Genomic DNA, 20,597 nt, shown 5'->3' on the forward strand with positions numbered 1-20,597 from the left:
CACGAGGAGGGACGCCGAACGGCAGTCTACAGCAGCCACGAGGAGGGACGCCAAATGGCAGTCTACAGCAGCCGCGAGGAGGGACGATCTGTCCCAGGCCCTGACCGTGCTCTGCCAGCAGCACAAACAGTAAGTCAGCACTGGGGAGGAGGTGAAGCAGGAGCAGCAGGCACAGTCCATGGGGGAAGGCTAGGTAATTACTTGCAATCATATTTTTTATTCTGTTCCAGCAGAATACCAGAATCGCCAGATCCAGCATATGCCAAACACTGCTGGCACCTGCCGGATCCCATTCCCAATCATGGGGTCCTTCGAGATCCCACATGCAGCGATGTTTTGCCCTTTGTTTTTTGCCACAATCTGCAACGGAGGCTTCTGCTGGAAACTCTGCAGCAGATGTGCACGTAAGCCTAAGGGGTGCTATGGGTCACTCACAAGGGGGCCCTATTTAGATTCTTGCCATGGGGCCCAGTGATTTCTATGTACGCCCCTGGTTGTAGTACTTCCTGGCTCTCTTTCTCTAGGACACTTTCCAGTCTCTCAACAGAACCACAGTCATGCAGTGAGGTTCTAGTTACCTCCTTCAGCAATTCTCGGACTAAGGGGTGCAGATCTAAGACACGGATGGCAAGCCCATCTAAAAGCGTGGTAGGTGCCGGAGGCAATAATCCCTTCCATAGCAGTAAAGTCTCTTATGCTATAAATGAGCGAATACCTTACTAACTTGTCAGGATGGCCTGGATAAGGTTCTTTACCTTCCAAGTTGTCAGATCTCTTTCTCTCAGGGGTTCTCTGGGGTTGCTTCTTTGGCAGATGAAGTCACAGAGACTAAGGTTCTCTGAACTTGGGCCTAGATAGCAAGACACATGTCTTCTTCCCTGCTCTGCTCAGACTAGCCTCGTCAACTAGCCAAGGGCTGGACCCAGTCCAGCACCTTGGTAACCTATACAGTCTGCCAATATTTTAACCAGTCTGCCTATACATTGCTTCAACTTATATATAAAACACAATAAATCTCAAAATTTCCCTCAATAACATTGCATTAACTCTTTTGCCATTAGTTAACCCTTTGCAGAAGTCCTTCTTGGGTACTGCAGATGTAACTCAGTGGAATCAGTGCAGAATAAGAAATTTTACTTACCTGGAGCTGACTTCCTGACTTCCTCATCCAAAAGTGCCTGTGCCAAAACCTGTATTATAGAAATGTGATGACAGTGTAATATTTCTCTGGATGTTTTGCCTTCTACCTGTACTATTCACATTCCCCACTAGATGGCGCTCCATCCATAGCGTACCATATTTCACTCATCCAGGCACAGAGTCTTTGCTATAAGACCCACGTCTTCAGTAATGGACCTGTCTGCACAGTCTCCCATCATCTATTTTTTTCTCCATATTAAGAGTTTCCAGACACAAATCTATGATCGTTTCCAATCTCAAAGATGAACCTGACTATTCGCCATTGTTGAAGGTGACGCGGTGATCCCAAAAATGAGACGACTCTCTGAAACTGAAGTCATTCCCATTTATTATTCCTTTAAATGGGAAATTTAAAGGAGCGCTCTTGCCTAGTGCAGGGGGCAGAACATAACACCATGATTCAAGTAGCAACTTGATGGGGTGGAGCATACAACAAGTGGATGTTTGTGGACATTTGCCTGCCAACAACTCACTGCTTCATTGCACTTTGAAGGGTTAACTTGCACTGTGATTTATGCTGTTGTGTGCACTTATACTGTTTTATATTGTTGAACTGCATTTATATGTTTATTGTAATATATCCTGTTAATTCTCATTGTTTTTACACTATATTTGCACTGCGCTGTGGAAAGGGTTAATGCACAGCCAGCTAATACTGAGAGAATTTGGGACTTTAGGACTATGCAAAGTTTTGGAGGGGAGAAAACAGACACACATTGACCTTCTGACTGTCTGGTTTAGCGCTGTTGTTTATGTCTGCTTAGTCATTCCCATAGACATGCACTGAATATCCATACAAGTCTATGATCAACAGAAATGGTAATTGTTTCTGTTTAGGCTGTGCTTCTCCACTCCCCCCTCTCACTAGAAGGTTCTAGTTCAGTTAGAAACTGTATATAAGGAGAGTAGTCAGAGCCCCTAGTTTTTTTACCGATAGGGACCAATGCTTAGTAGGAGAGACTGCCAGACTGCATGAATTACCAGAAGAAGGTGCTGAGATGAGGATGCTGAGCTGCAGACCCTGGGTCAACAGCTTTGTAGCCAGGAAGCCCACCAGACGACCGAGCCACAGACCCTGGGCAATCAGCCCTTTGGCCAGGGTACCAGCCTTCTGAGAGAGAGGACAGCTAACTCAGGCCTTTCCTCAGCATGAAACCTTCTTCTGCCAGCTCAGTGCACTGCCTGTATTGTTTTGCACTTGAGCTCCTCCAGTAAAGAAGCCCACTGGTTTATTACACCATGTCTTGCCATCCCTTCTAGAGAGCTACAATACCTGGTGACAGCTCCATGTCCAGGGGACCCAGCGTAGCATTATGGTCACCTCAAATCCATCCACTGCACAAGGATTCTGTATTTGGTGCACTTGACATGCTAGAGAGTCTCAGCTTGCTCTGGAGTGTTGCTTTAAGATTCACTTTAGCAATCTAATTACCATTAAACAATTAAATATTAAAATGCGATTGGTTGCTAGGGGCAACACCGATTTGCACCCCTTTTTTTAATCTTTGCTCTCCATTGTATTAGGATGGGACGGATAACATACTTTCTGCAGGGCTGGAGGTGGGTGACATCCTCCGCCTGTGTACAGATTCTCAGAATTCAGGGTCATTCACTGCCAGTAATACGGTTTTTATCTCCAGGTTCTCCCGAAAGCTACAAGCAAATTATAGACGACTAGATGAAGGCAGTAGGGCAGGCCGCCCCGCAGATCATCCAACCATCAAAACACATTTCTTAGATATGTATTTAATCAGTCCGAACTTGGTGGCCAGGACACAGTGACCTGTAGACTATTGTGTAGGCCTCAAAACCTGACCACCGAAGTTCCTGCCACCCCCATTTCAGGAGCTTCTCTAACAATCTGTAGCAGGCACAAATTCTCTTCCCCTTCCCCGGTGACCACTCAAAATCTTCTCGAATTAGATTAGTTTGTTTATCATTTTTCATTTTCATTTTTATTTTTATGTCCAAGCTCACGGCAAAGATTGAATTATTTTTTAATCTATCTCCATGTTTTTCTCCTCGGAGATTCAAAAACTTTGTTCATGTTCTTCATCCTGCTCGATTTAACCCTTTCTCTTTTTTGATGGTATGTGAAGGAACATTGAAAAAAAAATAAGTAATAATAAAATACGTAGCATAATGAGTAAAATACCAATATACAGAATTAATATGGAATGTTTAATAAAATTGGGGAAGAAAAGTGAAAAAATGTCTTTTAGCTGTTCACTGAGATTATAGAAAAGGAGAAAAAGAAGTTAAAATCTCACAAAAAATTCATTATCAGGAAATTATTTTTCAAAAAAAATAAAAAAATACAGGGAAAATGAAAATTGGCAATTTGTGAAAATTATAAGAAATGTGAGATATTTAAAAAAAAATATTCAATGTTCATGTAAAAAATACTGGATAGCAGTGGCGTACCGCCCATAGAGGCAGACCACGCCACTGCTATGGGGCCCGCGGCACTGGGGGGCCCGTAGCGCAGATAAGGCCCCGCCCACTCATGACCTGTAGCCGGCTATGCGGCTGCTTTTCTCCCCAGGGCCCCCCCCCATGTTTAGCTGAATCGCCTCCCAGAGGCGCGGCTAAGGCCCTAGACACCTGCCCCCCTCCTCAGCGCGGTCTGCAAACACCCGATCCTCCTCTCGTCGGCGTCCCAAATCCCGCGCAGACGCAGTGCCGGCGATTGCCTGCGCCTGCGCTCTGATAATACGGCTGAGGGCAACAGCTTCAACATCGTCACTGGGCATGCGCCGAGCCCAGTGACGATGTTGAAGCTGTTGCCCTCAGCCGTATTATCAGAGCGCAGGCGCAGGCAATCGCCGGCACTGCGCCTGCGCGGGATTTGGGACGCCGACGAGAGGAGGATCGGGTGTTTGCAGACCGCGCTGAGGAGGGGGGCGGGTGTCTAGGGCCTTAGCCGCGCCTCTGGGAGGCGATTCAGCTAAACATGGAGGCGTTAGAGTTTTCATATTTAGGCGGGCACGGCACTTCAGAGGGGCACCGTGGAGAAAGAAAACCGCCCCTCTGGGCTCCAGTCCTTACAGCGTCATTTGCTTATCCTAAGAATCGATTTTTAGAAGAAAGGACAAGACTGACATGGAAAAGAAGAACACAGATGGAAAAAAGGTACTTTATTAAACATGGATCCATGAGTACCTTTTTTCCATCTGTCTTGTTCCTTTGATTGTGAGTCTTGTCATTTCTTCAAAAAATCGATTCTTATGATATGTAAATGACGGTGTAAGGAGCCCAGAGGGGCGTTATTCTTTCACCACGGTGCCCAGGAACGCCCCTCTGAAGTGCCGTGCCCGGCTAAATTTGAAAACTAATAACGCCTCCAAGTTCATCTAAATCGCCTCCCAAACACGATCCTCCTCTCGCTGGCATCCCAAATCCCGTGCAGGCGCAGTGCCGGCGATTGCCTGCGCTATGATAAGATGACTGACGGCACTACGCCTGCGCGGGATTTGGGATGCCGGCGAGAGGAGGATCGGGGTGTTTGCCGCAGAGCGGCACTTAGCCGCGCCTCTGGGAGGCGATTTAGATGAACTTGGAGGCGTTATTAGTTTTCAAACTTAGGCGGGCACGGCACTTCAGAGGGGCGTTCCTGGGCACAGTGGAGAAAGAATAACGCCCCTCTGGGCTCCTTACAGCTTCATTTGCATATCATAAGAATCGATTTTTTGAAGAAATTACAAGACTCGCAATCAAAAGAACAAGACAGATGGAAAACAGGTACTCTGTTAAACATGGATTCACGAAAAAAAAATTGGGGGTAAATTGCTAGTGACAGATTCCCTTTAAGGCTACTTTCACACTTGCGTTCAGAGCGGATCCGTCTGGTGTCTGCACAGACGGATCCGCACCTATAATGCAAACGCTTAGATCCGTTCAGAACGGATCCGTTTGCATTAACATGAACAAAAAAAAAATATATTTTTTTTTTGTTCATGATAGTGCAAACGGATCCGTTTTGACTTTACATTGAAAGTCAATGGGGGACGGATCCGTTTGAAAATTGAGCCATACTGTGTCAACTTCAAACGGATCCGTCCCCATTGACTTACATTGTAACTCTGGACGGATCCGTTTGCCTCCGCACGGCCAGGCAGACAAGCTGGCGTTCAGGTGTCCGCCTGCTGAGCGGAGGACAGACGGAGCCATACTGATGCATTCTGAGCGGATCCGCATCCACTCAGAATGCATTAGGGCTGGACGGATCCGTTCGGTGCCGCTTGTGAGAACCTTCAAACGGAACTCACAAGCGGAGACCCGAACGCAAGTGTGAAAGTAGCCTAACATGGCACCCCAAATAAGGAGACCTGCAGGCTGCAGCAGATATCCCATGTGACAGGTCACCCCCAGGAAACCCCTAACAGTTTCTGTAGGTCATGTATAAATTTATTTAATGGGGGTGTGGCATGGGAGGAGCAAAGTCAGGAAGTGGGAGGGGCCATGGTGGGTAGTGGGCGGGGTTAAGGGGCCCAATTCAGATTTTTGCTATGGGGCCCAGTGATTCCTATGTACGCCTCTGCTGGATAGGGTATAAACTTGTGATTGACAGGGGTCTGACTGTTGGGGCTGACACCGCATAAGAACAGGGTTTAGCTACTGCTGACACTTAAAGGAGTTGTCCAAGTTTTTTTTATTGATGACCTACCCTCAGGATAGATCATGAATATCAGATCGGCGGGGGTCCAACAAGCGGCACCCCCGCTGTACAGCTGTTTAAAGAGAAGGCGCGCGCCATGCCAGCGCAGCCTTCTCTTCATTGTTTACCTGCTCGCTGTATATGAAAATACATATGTCATAATTTGTGAAAGTTACAGAAATAATATAATAATAATAATATAAAACAATAATGACAAAATAATACAGAATAATAATAATATTAATATAAAATAATAACTACATACTATTCTTAATTAAAATAATAATAATAGAATGTAGAAAAGTTTAAATAACACAGAATTAATGTGATCAGAATATATACTCTCTCTCTCTCTATATATATATATATATATATAGAGGGGTTTTGCTCTGGTAGATAGGTTAAGCGGGCGCAGTACAGAGGCAAAATACAAGTTCTTAACTCAAAACGTCAGTGTTTATTCACACTTGAGGCAATTGCACAAAACAGCAGTAACTTTGTTAACAGTCTTGGTGTTAATTCACACACAATGGAAAGTTCATATAACACAAGTCACCTTGCTGGCAGTTCGGCCTCCAGTAGTCCACAGCAGGCTTTAGGGGGCCTGTTTGCCCAGCATGTGGCTCTCAGCCCTCCAGCACGGCACAAAGCCTCGGATCCCAAAAACAGAGACATCTCTGCTGAGCCCAGCTGCCTATTTAAGGACAGCCAGGTGCTGCCAAAACCCGGACTGGCACTTAAACTCTGGTCCGGTATTTGACCTCACCTTGCTGGAAACCAGCCCAGCCGCACATGCTGGGAGGAAAATACCTGCGTGTGTCACAAAACTTTTGTTAAACAGTCTTGTTCTCAGCCATAGCAATGTGCCCCTGTGCTTTGGGATGTGCTGACTGACCCCCTTTTTCTTTATATAAATATATATATATATATATATATATATATATATATATATATATATATATATATATATATATATTAGAAAATACATAAAAATGAAAGAGAAGAAAATCATAAAAAAAAGATTTCTCAATGTAAAATTTGGAGAACTGATGATCGTAAACAAAATAGGAATAAATAATGAATATAAAAGCACTACAACATGATGTAAACACATAGGGCAGCATATGTGGCGGTAGCCTTGTGACACACACAGATGTTCGGCACGTCCCAGCCCTCGCTGTCGCTGATGTCACCAGTTGTAGCCAGATCAGATTTGGTGTCCTTGGGATGGGCTGACGTCTGTTCCTCACTCGTGTCCTGCAGTCTGTCTCAGCTCCTGATTTCTACAATTCTTCCTCGATAACGTGGACATTTTATGTCTTACGGTACTATCCGTGGTAATAAGGCTCCATTATTCTGCAGACCTTTATTTACCTTGTGGGCTCTTTACCCCACTTATTACCCTTACGTATTCTAACGACATATGTTTCTGCGAAAGCTGCGTGACCAATATTCCTAGTCTGAGTTATGCCGTAATACAGGAAAATAGGTCATATCAAGACATAACTGAGGCACAAGGTACATGAAACCTCCTAAAAGGGGATTTCTACCTAAATTTAACCCCTGTTTGTCCTGCTCTGGGGTTTTAGCACCTACTGTAGACAACCACTGAAATAATTGTCCCATCCAGCATGGAGAAAGGGTAGCAAATCCCCTGCATAGACATAAATAATAAAATTCTGTCTACCAGAAGACACCACTAGAGGGAGCTCACTGCATACTATGTATACTGTTTATACAGGAAGCTCCTGCACTCCCTCTAGTGGTGACTGCAGGTAGTAAGAATGTTACTATAGGTCTACACAGGTGATTTGGAGCTCTGTATCAGATAAATGGAGCTTTGACTACTGGTGAACCTAAAAATGACTTGAAGATGAAAAATGGACATATCCTTTATGGCAGGGGCATAGCTAAATGCTCATGGGCCCTGGTGCAAGAGTTCAGCTTGGGCCCCCCTTCCCTCAAACCTTTGTGCTGCATGAGGCAAAAATTGAAACTGCACCCCCCTCCTCCATACCAAATTCTTAACCTAACCCCTTCTGTCCAGCCAGAGGTGTAACTTGCATACACTTTCTATAATACCAGTGTCTTCTTATGTGGCACAAGGGTCTTTGGGCCCCTCAGGCTTCTGGGCCCGGTAGCGACTGCTACCTATGCACCCCCTATAGCTTAGCCCCTGCTTTAGGGATAGAATCTGGTTGCTTTAGTTACACACATCAAATTTTACCCTTTGTCTCCTTGAATGGAGTAGAAATTTCCATGGCAGACAGTCTACTGTAAGTGGTGAAACCCTTGACCAGGGCAAACTAGGGTTAGACGCTCCGCACTAATAATATCTTCTCACACGATTTGAGAAAACAACATTTTGGTTGTCCTGTGCCTAGGTCACCTCCCCAACTTATAAAAATATCAATGGCTTATGCAGTATAAAAGTATAGGCCGCATTTATCAGAGTGGTAAATCTGTCTTGGTTGCCCATAGCAACCAATCAGAGCTCAGCTTTCATTTTTCCAGAGCAGTTTGAGAAATGAAAGCTGAGCTCTGATTGGTTGCTTTGAGCAACAGGACAGTTTTGATCAGCGAGGACCTGTGCACAAAATGGCTGCCTAGAAATACAGATAAACCAACGTGTTTGGTAGATCGATGCAAACCTTGCCACTCATGTTTCTCTCCAGGCTCCTCAGCACTGATCTAATCATTGTAAGGGGCCATTGTGAGAGTTGACGTTTTTTCCTCAGGGCCAGATCAAGAAGAATCTACATGTTGTTCTGGGATTTCGGGACACATCACGAAATGGAGCAAAGCATGCTGGGAAGGAAGCGGCCATCAATAGCTCTGTTGATTTGTCTTACTGCTCTTGTCTCAGATATGCCAAGACAAACACAATTAAAACTAAAAATTTCCCCACACAGAGGTCATCGCTATTCCGTCAAAGGCTTGTGAGGAGTCAGATGGTTTGGGGGCAAAAAAACAAAAAGGAAAATTGCAAACATTCCCTCTACGAAAGCATGAAACATGTCAACTAAAACGTGTATTATAACACAACGCTCAATATTTGCATCTCCATGATCCACCTAGTAACCACCATGAAACCCCACTTTGGGTATATTAGAACAAGTAGAGCTGCAGTGTAAAGCATGGCATGGTAGATAGAACAGGTGGAGGAACCCTTTAAGAGTAGGAGCATAATAAGCATAAACGATGGCATACATGACCTTATCAGTGAAGAGCTGGCCGGTGCGGGGATCTACCTTCTGCTGGCACATGACTGGTGTACTGTAAAAAACATGGCATAGAGTGCTCAGCTTATACATATGGTGCCATACACTAGCCAGATCCACTTGGCTAAATAACACTACTATACAATGGTGTCACTAGCATACCCTGCAAAAATAATATACTCTACAGTGCCTAAGTGGCAGTGCTACAAAATGTCGGTCAATACCACCATACGGTGCTCAAATTATACCGCCATACAGTGCTAAAATAATAACACCATACAGTGCTAAAACAATACCTTCAAAGCGTGCTCAGTTAAAACTACCTTGTATTGCTCAAATAAAACCACCATACAGTGCTCAGATAATATACCACCATACAGTGCTCAGATAATATACCACCATACAGTGCTCAAACAATACTTTCAAAGAGTGCTCAGATAAAACTACCATGTGTTGCTCAAATAAAACCACCATACAATGCTCAAATAGTACCTTCAAAGAGTGCTCAGATAAAACTACCATGTATTGCACAAATAAAACCACCATACAGTGTTCAAACAACACTTTCAAAGAGTTGCCCAGGTAATACCATAATACTGTTTACAAATAATAGCACCATACAGTGCTCAGAAAATACCACCGTACTGTGTGTAAATAATAGCACTATAAAGTTCCTTAAATATAGTAAATAAAAACAACAGTTATCGGCACTGCTGAGATATGTCTAACATATGCACAAAAACAATTGTGTCGCTCACTGAGTCTGTGTTATCCAGCTGCTGCGGTGAAGCTCTATGGCGGCACAAAGTCCTAATAGTATATCCAGACAAAGCAAATAGTCATGGCACTCACCAGCATAAAATCTTCTTCCTTTATTTCTTCATATAAAAACAAACATAGAGTGCTCAAATTAACCTAATTACCATTATGCATTGCTCAAATAATACTGCCATACAGTTCCCAAATAGTACTATCAAAGAGTGCTCAGATAAAACCACCATACATTGCTAAAATAAAACTACCGTACAGTGCTCAAATAATACCACCATGCTGGGCACCAATAATTTCACCTACACATTATTTAAATAATACTTCCATAAAGTGCTCAAATAATACTGCCAAACAGTGCACAAATACCACCATACAGTGCTCAAGTAATACTGCCATACAGTGCTCAAATACCACCATACATTGCCCAAAAAATAACACCACAGTGCTCAATACATCATGCAGTGCTCGGACACCACCATACAGTGCTCAGTTAATACCGCTCAGATGCCACAATGCTGAGCTCAAATAATACCACCATGCAGTGCTCACTTAATACATCATAAAGTGCTCAAATACCTCCATACAGTGCTGAACTAATACAATGCACAGTACTCAAATAATATTTCCATACAGTGCTCAAATAGTTCCACCATATAGTGCTCAATTACCGCCACCATAAAGTGTTCAAATAATATTACCATACAGTGCTCTAATAATACCACAATACAATGCTCATATAATACCACAATACCACCATGCATTGCTCAGAATACCACAGTGTTGCTCCAAATAACACCGCCATGCAATGCTCAAATAAGAGCTTCATACATAAAATGAGCTAATAACACTGCTATACAATATATGCAAATGCCGTAATATAATTAACAGCAAAATTCATGGAGGTTGGAAGTGCCGCGCTATCTCTGGCGCCCTCTCTCGGTCGGTCTTGTTAGTGCCTCACTGGACACTTCTAGCAGACACAGTGCAGGCCATGGCCGGGTCGGGCTTGCAGCAGAGGATGTGATTAACCTGTGTGTTTTGCTTTGTGTACACAGATCACGGTGTGGCGGTGTCCGTTCCAGGTCCACATTCCTTCATTCTTAGGAGGATTTCTTTTTTTTTTTTTTTAAAAGCTGAATTTTAATGATCCAAATGACTTGCGGATTTTTAATGAACATTTTTCTCGCCCGGGGCGTACACGTCACAATATGGTCCTGGCCATTAATCTGTTTGGATTGTGGAGCCTCGTGCCTTAACCAATTTAATATTTGCCTCCGGTTGCTTGGTGACAACTGCCTATCCAGGTGAATGGGACTGAGCTGCAGTACCGGGCACAGCCACACTTGTATGTAGGGCGCTGTGTTAAAGGGTCTCGCACCGCGCTTCTCTCAAAAACCTCTGCTGTGTCCGCTTTCCTTTTCCCGTCCAAAATTTGGTTTTAAGCTGGAGTTTTTCCCAACATAGGGGCCCACAAGGCACAGGGGCCCACAGTTTACATAAAATTGCCTGAAATAATGAATTTCATGGCTCTCAAATGCTGGGGGCTTACTAGAGAGACATAAGGGGCAGCTCTAGGATGATCTATTGGTGAGCAAAGGGCGAAGGGTCTGGGCAGATGGGCTCCCGCCTTCTGGAGCAATTCTGTCCAATCCCCTGGAACAGTGCTGTCTTCTGCCCCCCATCCTGGCAGGAAGAGGTTTCCCGGGGAAGCTCCAATTGTACAGCTGGCCATATATGGACAATAACCATAAGTGGACTGTCCATATAAGGACATGGGCATCAAGCTCCAATTGTCTAACTTTCCATATATGGACGATAGCCTTATATGGACCATCCATATAGGGACTGGACATCACTGAAGCTTCCTTGGCTTCCATGAGCCAGTGGAGGGTCTGGATTATCTTAAACCCTGGTGCCCCTGAATGGTTCATTGCCCAGGAAGACACTGGATACGTCTGCAGCTTTGGGACCCCTATGAGGCCTTGACTTCCTGATCTTCAGTCCCCTATACAATGAGGAAACTTGCTGAAGAACCATCTGCTGTGGTGAGAGGGGGCTGCTGTAGGTCTACACAGTGGGACATGTTGCAGTCTTCAAAAAAAATAATAATACTAAATTCCAGAATTTGTTCTAAGGGTAAGAAAGGGGAATAAATGGAGAGAGAGAGAGAGAGAGATAATGCTCTTATTATTCCACAGTCTATTGAGCGGCATCAGCAGTTCACATCAACACAGCTTTATGTCCTGGCGGTGGGTCCAACAGACCCCGTGCGACACTATAAACCCAGCCACAACCTCAGTGTGAGGAGCTCGAGGCTGACCGCACCAGTCACATCTAAACATCTGATGTCTCTTATACTAATAAACCAGCATCAAATACTGATCCGGACAATGACCCCATTTGCACAGAATCCCTGAGATGCCACGTGAGACCCGTTAGGACTGTAATTTTGTGGGGTATTCTAGTAATTTAACGTTATCCCTTATTTACAGGATAGGGGATAGCTATTAGATCTTGTACATAGGAGCAGTATTATAGCAGCTATATTCTTGTACATAGGAGCAGTATTATAGTAGTTATATTCTTGTACATAGGAGCAGTATTATAGTAGTTATATTCTTGTACATAGGAGGCAGTATTATAGTAGTTATATTCTTGTGCATAGGAGCAGTATTATAGTAGTTATATTCTTGTACATAGGGGCAGTATTATAGTAGTTATGTTCTTGTACATAGGAGCAGTATTATAGTAGTTATATTCTTGTACATAGGAGGCAGTATTATAGTAGTTATATTCTTGTACATAGGAGCAGTATTATAGTAGTTATATTCTTGTACATAAGAGCAGTATTATAGTAGTTATATTCTTGTACATAGGAGCAGTATTATAGTAGTTATATTCTTGTACATAGGAGGCAGTATTATAGTAGTTATATTCTTGCACATAGGAGCAGTATTATAGTAGTTACTTTCCTGTACATAGAAGGCAGTATTATAGTAGTCAGTGGACCATGTGTTTGTATGTTATGTGTGTAAACTGTGGGCAATGGATTGTCAGGTTCATGATACGTCAGTTTAAAAGCCAGTAATAATATTTTGCAAGGCTGGGAAGAAGAATGGTAGAAGTTTCCAACACTCCCCATACACAACACAGGAGAGCAATGATGAACTCTGTGAATTAATCCCTTCTGTTCCTGCCAGCTCCAGGACCACAAATCCGCAGGCAGTTCTGTGTGAAATTAATCTCCATCATTAAACTGCATTACACAAAAGAAAATCTCTGCAGAGATACGAGTCACCTGAATGCACTGCACCTTGTGATCTGATACCTGGCGTATTCTCATGCATCACGGTGTGGGGGAGACGAGTGTGATGCCCGTTCCACTCTGCATTATCCAAACAGTGTGAGACACACAATGTGACAGAGATTGTTGACTGTAAACTCTCAAAGAGCGAATTATGTAACCTGATGATTTCTTTGCGCACATCAGGGTTATCATCACAACGCATGTCGGCGACCTCTGCTAATTGCATGCTTGGGTTTAGACACTATGGGGCACATTTATTAAGAACGGTCTTAATAAGCCCCTGCGGTGGCGGTGGATAGCCGAAATTATGAAGAGGCTCCAGACTGTACATAACTTCAGCGTATCCACCGCCGATTCTAAATGTAAGACAGCTTCCTTGCTGCCCTACATTTATACCATTTTCTACACATAAACGTGCCGGCCCGTTCCCTTCCCTTCCCATGTCACGTCCACTTTCTTAGACCTGGCGTACCGCAGACTGCCAGACCTGGGATATCAGTGCTGCTGGGGGCCATGACGGAGGTCAGATATACACTAGTGGAGCCCAGAGGAGCCAATTAGTTTGGCTTCTGTAATTGAGCGTTGAGTTAAACCAAGGCCTTGACCCACAGTCGCCGTTAGAGCCCAAACAAAAACATGTCCTCTGATTATTACAGAACATGGGAATCAGTTCTCCATCGCACGCTCCACAGCACTTGACAGATGTCTCTGTTTGCCTGAATTTCCACTCCAAGCAATGTTCCTTGGTCCTCCGTTTCCATAATAATATTTGTGCAATCCATTAAAAATAATTAAGGTGCCGTGACTGTCGCGTTGCAATCCTAATGTCCGTGGCATGTTGGATTATAGTCAATGAATTGACACGGGCAGGTGACGGGGGCTCACTGTGCACTCGTATCAAAAAGCCGGAGTGTTTACTCGCCGTATTAACCTCGGGACCTGGATCAGCTCAATAGAAACATTCACTTAAAACTTTCAGCAGCGGGGAGGGGAATCAGCGGTGAGGTGTGCGAATTTTCAGAAAGCTCCCATGGCGGCATACAAGTACTATTATCATTTGTGTTTACTGGTAGCCAGTCCATTGAGGAGGATGTGAACATAAAGCCTGACTAAATATTCTTTCTGGGACTGGGTCTAATCCCCGGGGACTACAAATTAGAGAATATTTCAGCATGGATAATATCAGGGATGTAGAAATATAGCTTTATGAGTGATTGCAACAAGCCCAAGAAATCTAATTTGAAGGCTTTATGGGCTCGAGTCAGCACCCATTGCGGTACCCAATAAGTCTGCAGTGGGTCCTAATCTTGGATCCAAAATGTCTGCAGTGGGTCCTATTTTGGGGCCAAATATTTCAGCAATGGATCATAACCTTGGACTACAAATGCCTGCAATGGGTCTTCATCAAAAATGAATCCTAACTTGGAGATAAATATGTCCACATTGCATCCTAACCCGAGACCAAAAATATTCTGTCAATGGTCCTAAACTGGAACTAAAAAGGATCCGCAGTGTTCCTTCATCTGGGACCATAAATGGGTCCTTACCTGGGATGAAAAATGTTGCAATAAGTCACAACCTGAGACAAAAAAGGTCTTGAAAAGGGTCTTACCCTGGGACCTAAATAGTCCAGCAATGGGTCCTAACCAGGGGCCAAAATGTCTGTAATAATATCTAACTTGGAACTAAAAATGTTTGCGATGAGTTATAACTTGGGACGAATAAGGTCCTGCAAAAGGTCTTAGTCTGGGACCAAAAAAGTTCTGCAATGGGTCCTAACCTGGAATAGCCTGATATGAGTCCTCCTCTAGGACCGAGATTGGGTCCTTATCTGCAATGGGTCAGAATTTGAGACCAAACAGGTCATGCAGAGTCCTCACTTGGAACCAAAACAGTTCTGGAATGTATTTTGACATCCTACAATGAGTACCAATCAAGGATCATAAGGGCCCTGCACTTGGTACTAACCTAGGGTTATAAAGATCCCACAATGAGTCCTGACTAGGGATCATAAGCGCCCTGTCATGGGTCCTACTCTGTAGATGGAAGGATGACAACTGAAACTATATAATGCTATGAGTATAAGTGTACTGTTTTAAAGCACCTGCTCCTGGAGCCTTAGCCTTAACCTCCAGTTAGTGCTCCTCACTGCTTGCGTTCCTCCTTTGTATTGCATGGTATTTTCCTGATCCTGGCTAGAAATGTTGCTCCTTTGGATATAAGTTTAGCACCTTAACTGTTGAACTCCTTAATATCAACTTAGTCTACTACTTTTTGGATGCTACTTCTTACTAGGTTCTTCTAACTATCTCTGAATGCTTTCTTTGTATTGACCCATGGCTATCCAGACCTAGGGATCTGCCCCACATCCTCAGTACCATACCTAAGGAACTGACCAGAAAAGAACCCTAGGGTACCACAAACTACCACAGAAAGTGGGGGTCATTTGCATTGTGACTATGTGACAACTCCTGCTAAGACGTTGTTGTTTTCTTCTTTTGGAAGGTAGGAAAAAAAATCACTTGGCTGTATCCCTGATCAATAGTCCCAGTAAAGCAATCAGAAAATCTCCATGCTTAATTAAATCCTAATAATCTGCACAGCAAATTAGACAGAATTTTTCCAATACAGAATTAGAAGAAAAATCCAGAGAGAGTAAACACAAGCAGCGGTCGGCTTACTGTTTCCACCTCGCATCTTGCCGCCTCTAGGATTAATCCGATTCCATAAACTCTGGGCCTTTGCAAATCACAAATGAAACCATGGTTATATAAAGTAGCTGTGAGTCAGTGTGCGCATCGAGATAATGGCTCAGCCGCACCGCTCTGAATAGATGAATTTGCCTGTCGTTAGGCTAGTTATGAAGACGGCTCATGTAATCTGCAGCCTCTTGCCCTTGGTTCTTGTTTGTGGCTCTGTGACATCAGTGGCAGAATGGGCTATGTATCATATCTTACATCACTGCAGAACATCATTATAAAACATGAGAGTAGAAGAGTTATGTAACAGGAGAATCACTAGAGGTCATATACTTTCCCTAAGTGGTTGCTAATCAATGCCCATCCTGCCCCCAGACATGCCCAGGTGTCATTGGTAACCATTTTTGTATTTTCATCTGAGCATTCCTGTGTAGAGTTTGAATATTTCACCAAATGTTTTGGGTTCTGCTGTATCCACTGCTCATGCTCTTGTACTCTTTTCTGCTCTATTCACCACCCATGGCCTTCTACTCAGTCCTGGTCTACCTACCACCCATTCCCTTCTACTTACTTCTGCTCCATTCACCACTCATGCCCTTTGACTCTGTTCTACTCTGTCCACCACCCATGGCCTTCTACTCAGTACTGGTCTACCTACCACCCATTCCCTTCTACTTCTGCTCCATTCACCACCCATGCCATTTGACTCTGTTCTGCTCTGCCCACCACCCATGGCCTTCTACTAAGTCCTGGTCTACCTACCACCCATTCCCTTCTACTTACTTCTGCCCCATTCACCACCCATGCCCTTTGACTCTGGTTCAGCTCTGTCCACGACCCATGGCCTTCAACTCATTCCCATTATAGCCTATGTAGTCCGGTGGTGAATGGTGGTATCTGGCAATGCCGGATCCAGTGAACTCCAGCAGGCTGTTCTCTGTGGGGAACAGCCTGCTGAATCAGCTTACCCGAGATGTTAACTTAGCCTAATGTTGTCATATAGGCATCTGTGTGGAGACGTTATTAGGGGGTTTATGTACAGCACTGTTGTTTGGACGCCATACTGTATGTATAGTTAGACACATGGTGAATTGTACACTGCAACACAGTACGCCATATTGTCCACCTTGGTTAAAAGGAGCTACACAGCCTTGTTTGCAGGGACACTAGATACCATACCCTGTGATGTCTGCATACACAGCAGTTTGTTGGTGGGACCAGGTATATAAAATTTTAAAATATGCAAAAAATATCTGATACAGCAATGTCTAGTTCCTGAGAACTGTGACAATAACTGAACCATAACATCATCACACCCACCATATAGTCCCCCCCCCCCCCCCACGCTCCTCCTCTTCTTATGTCCCATCGGTGGTCAGGATAATCTTCTGGGCCTATTCCAGGGGACAACGGAACATCAAACATTTATTAAGTAAAAAAACAAAAGCCAAAAAAATAAATAAAAAAATTCTTAGAAGTGTGGGACAGTTTAGAACATCTACATCACTGCTATTACTCCGAATCTCTCATGAAATAAAAGCTGGTGCTTGCTCATCGGTTGCCAACCAACGAAAGTGCTAAACTTTGGACCCGGTCCAATGGCTAAAAGCTGTACTGAAAATCTAGCAAAGTCAATAAAAAAAATGATCCCACAGGAAGGATGAGCTGACAGGAAAATGTTTGTGTCCTCTTGGTACGAAGAACCAAAGGGTGGTTGGGAAGGGGTCTTTCTTGTGGTGGACATTATGGGCCTTCCAAGTAAGCTCAGAGTGGCCAGGACCTCCAAAGAGAAGGATATTACAGTTGGGATACTATGAGGGTGACATTCTACATTACCTAAATATGGTCTTCCAAGGCATAAAGAACGGTAATGTAACAGATAACATAGACAACCCATTGAAAGGTTACCTAATCCATCTCTTGACCAAAGTGCAGACATTTTTCTATGTTCATCAAGAAGCATTTGGAACATTAAAGAATGTTTTCAACTCACAACTTGGTCCCAGACACGTCTCCTACAAGGCGACCCTCCCATCTCTTAAGCCTGATAACCTTATATATATTGTTTTACATGCCATCAGACCTTGAGTTGGGACTTCCAGGCGCCATAGGAATCTCTTTTGAGATTGAAATGACATAGAGACTGTTCAGGTTAAAATGTTGATCTTCCCCTTTACCTCTACCTTCCTTGCCTTCTCCCCCCCCCACACACACTTTTGCCCTCTGGATGTTATCTTGGTCCAACTAGTGCATCTCTACCTTGAATCCACAAATACCCCTCGTAACTAGATCAAGCTGTTGGTTGAAGTACCCTATATGGCAGGTCATTATTTCTGGGGTAATAAGAATGGACTATTTTGTCAAGAACAACCAAGCCCTAGGACTTAATAACTTTATATACAGATCTTGTAATATGGACATGTGGGTTCTAGAACTGTTTTACCACCATTATCATGCAAAATTTCAACAAAAACATTATACAACCGGAAGCATTTAGGGTACTTTTTGTTTACAATGGGCAGAAATTTGTGGAGTCTAATAAATTTTTACAAAGACCTTATAACTAAATAAAGCTAGAACATGCTAGAACATGCAACATACTGAACATGCAACATACTCATCACTACCAGTCAGGAGCCCCCACAATACACTGCTCAAAAAATGAAGCTAACAAAGGGTACTTTGGACTATGGACATCTGTGAACATTTTTGTGACCTATGCAAAGCCATCAACTCACTATTTTATTGCACTTTGAAGGGTTACCTTGCACCAGTGGTGTGCCTAGGTTGTTTGGCACCCAGGGCGGGTCCTTTTTCTGCCCCCCCCCCCCCAAATACTTTAAGAAAATCTTACCCCCTCACAGTAGTATTGCCCTCATTGGACAACCTTCACAGTAGTTTTGTACAGATGTGTGCCCCCTAACTGTAGTTATGCCCACATTGTGCCCCCTTAAAGTACTTTTCCCTTCATTGTGCCCCCTTCACAGTAGTTATGCCCTCATTGTGCCCCCCTCCCAGTAATTATGTCCTATCTCTGCCCCTTCACAGTTGTAATACCTTCTTTGTGCCCCCTTCACAGTAATAATCCCCATTGTGCCCCCTTCATAGTAATAATTTCCATTGTACCTCCTTCACAGCAATAATGCCCCTTAATATTAGTAATGCCCATTGTGCCCCCTTCACAGTAATAATTCCCATTGTGCCCCCTTCACAATAATATTGCCCTCTGTTCCCCCTCCATAGTAGATATCCCCATTGTGCCTCCTTAATAGTAATGCCCATTGTGCTCCCTTAACAGTAATCATGCCAATTGTGCCCCCTTCACAGTATTAATGTCCTCGGTGCACCCTCCATAGTAGAAATCCCCATTGTGCCCCGTTAATAGTAGTAATACCCTCTGTGCTAGTAATGCCTATTGTGCCCACTTCACAGTAATAATGCCCTCTGTGCCCCCTTCATAGTAGTAATACCCTCTGTGCCCCCTTCAGAGTAGTAATGCCCTCTATGCACTGTGCCCCCTCCATAGTAGAAATGCCCATTGTGCCAGCTTCACATTAGCAATGCCCTCTGTGCCCCCTTCAGAGTAGAAATGCAATTGTGCCCCCTTCACATTAGCAATGCCCATTGGCGAGATAATTCCTCTTTAAAGGATCCCGATCACCCGGACAGGCTATCCCTAGATAAAAAAACAGTACTGCATGCAACTGATGCTAAGCTAAACGGTGATGTGAAGAAGATGCTGAGATGGGGATACTGAGCCAAAGACCCTGTGTCACCAGTTCTTTGACCAAAGGGCCAACCAGAAGACTGGGCCACGGACCCTGAGCAACCAGCCTTTTGGTCAAGGCAGGTTTGGTAATGTGAGGGCCAGTCAATGGCATCAATGTGTAGTGTCCCACTTATGTGTGTATGGGCCACTCCAAATTGCTATATGCCCTTTCATGTCATCTTGCACTAATTACTGTATTTTCATTGGTCAATGCTGCTAAATTCCTATTACAGGCTGTTAAAATGCATTACACACAACCAACACTAGAGGTCACTATAGCATCATTTATATAGGTCAACCACAGGAAGTTAGATAGGAGAGGAGTTGAGAGAGGAGAGGAGTGAGGAGCAGAGAGTTTGCCTGCCATGAGGGAGACCGCCCTTAGGTTGTATAGAGGTTCTATATTATTGCAAGACTAAAAAGCCTGAGCAAGACCAGGAACCAAGTAGACTATCATTACCACTCCTGCATAAGTTAAACTGGAAACTACATACTACACCTCACAGAGCCTGCTAATTGGGATTTGCAGCTTCATCATCTTTACCAACTTCATGTAAGACTACAACTGACAAGTAAAATTCCTGTTTGGTTCAGCTACTGCCTCTCTCATCATTCAATTTCATCTCCTCATTGCACCTCACGGTGCTGGCGTCACGAACACAGGGGCCCAGCCACCAAAGCACCCTAAGCGTTACCTAATTACCATCAAGGGCATCTCAACCAACATCTGGCTGGTGTTCCCTGCAATACAGAGTGCCCCAGAGGATTAAAGGGAGTCTGTCATCAGCATTTCACTTTTTTAACCCTTCCCACAGCTCCCTAGCATGCTTACAGTTAGTAAAAACGTTACCTCTGGCATCAATCCTGGACTTATAGAACCATCAAAAACGATCTTTATAAGATATGCAAATCAGTGCTCGCAAGTGCCCAGGGGCGGCGTTACTCTCTTAGGTGCCCTGCTTGCTCAGCCTTT

This window comes from Bufo gargarizans, chromosome 8 (assembly GCF_014858855.1).
Source record: "Bufo gargarizans isolate SCDJY-AF-19 chromosome 8, ASM1485885v1, whole genome shotgun sequence".
In the NCBI taxonomy this organism is placed as follows: domain Eukaryota; kingdom Metazoa; phylum Chordata; class Amphibia; order Anura; family Bufonidae; genus Bufo; species Bufo gargarizans.